Source organism: Wyeomyia smithii, chromosome 2 (assembly GCF_029784165.1).
Source record: "Wyeomyia smithii strain HCP4-BCI-WySm-NY-G18 chromosome 2, ASM2978416v1, whole genome shotgun sequence".
Classification (NCBI taxonomy): Eukaryota; Metazoa; Arthropoda; class Insecta; order Diptera; family Culicidae; genus Wyeomyia; species Wyeomyia smithii.
The window spans coordinates 36,497,274-36,498,803 of NC_073695.1; positions in this window are offsets into that span (position 1 = coordinate 36,497,274).

The following is a 1,530-nucleotide window of genomic DNA, read 5'->3' on the forward strand; positions in this document are numbered from 1 at the left end:
AACCATAGTATGGGCAAATACTGTGTATTTATTATTCAGAATGATGTATACAATTGAACTCATTTTTTGTGTTTAATAAAACTCATTTAGTTCTTAAAAAATATCAGTTTATGTGTACAAAATTATCCATTTATTGGATTTAAAACTACTCAGTTTTAAAATTAAAACCTACACAGATTTAGATTTTGAAACTATCAAGTTTTTGAATAGAAAAATATTCATTTTTGAATTTAAGACTAACCATTTTCAGAATTTAAAAGTACTCAGTTTAAGAATGGAAAACCACTCAGTTTTAAATGTGATGTTAGCGTAGAAAGGGAGGTTTGTGCCGGTAACAGTCAGAACAAAACAAAACTTAGGTTACATTCTATCTGAACGGTGTCTAATTATATTTATTTTTCAAGTATATTTTGCTCTTTTTTTGTGATGCATAATCACTTGATATTTTACTCTCCCACAAATTTCCTGATGACACGAACAACCTGAAAACTTTTGGTTCCTTAGAATGAATAATGAAAAAAGTTTATATGTGTACCTTAAAGCTTTTTAAAATGTCCGTGACCACCTTCTCAGCGATTTTCTCATTTTTTGAAATCACTCAAACAGCCACAAGAACAGATAACACGGCCGCAAAGGCTAAATAATGGCGCACAAATGTTGAATCATGGTGCCGCCTTTTCACTCGTGTCAAATAATGGCGTCGTTTCTTCATGCTTAGTACTCAAAATTGAGTTTTAGTGGTAAATTCAAAAATGAGTTATTCAAGATTAATCTAAAATCAGTGTAAAAATTACACAGAATCACCAAATGCGGTATTCATATTTTGACGTTTCCATGCAACTTATGAAATTGAATTAAAACTAATTCATTCGCCGTGTTACTTTTCACGAGCGTGCATGTCTTTATACATCATGGATTATCACATCCCGTCCGACCACTCTTTAAGGGCATCCTTAACAGTGCGCTTCTATACCCCGTTTGGCAGCGCTCTATCATCACTTCATACCGTACCGGTCGCTGCTAAACGCGCTAGAGAAATAGTAGCCGGGCCTCCGGGAAGCATCGCGCTCTCAAATTTGGCAGCCCAGTAACAGCGCTGCTAAAGGTTTATGCTTTATGAAACGTCAAACAGAGACGATAGCAACGACCGGTGTGAAAATAGGTGAGTGCGTAAAATAGCCGCGCTGTACACAGTCGCCATAACAACTTAAATAGTAGCGCATTGTTAAGGATGCCCTAAGTTTCTTTATGAAACGAGAACGATCGCTATCGATTAGTTTTGAACCTATATCGATTGATTTCAGTTGTTGTCGTTTCATAAAGGTGCATAAAGAGTGGTTGATCGGGATCCACAATCACACTGTAGGTTCTGTCGGAATGTGGATTTCTGCCCCTCACACAAAAAGTTGCACATCCACTTTTGACAGCTATCGTCATATTTGTCGGATGAAAAAAAAATGTTTTGACTTTTATCGCATTGCTGTGTTGGTGCTGCCGGGAAATTTCGCTGCAGCCACGGTACGGTCGTCG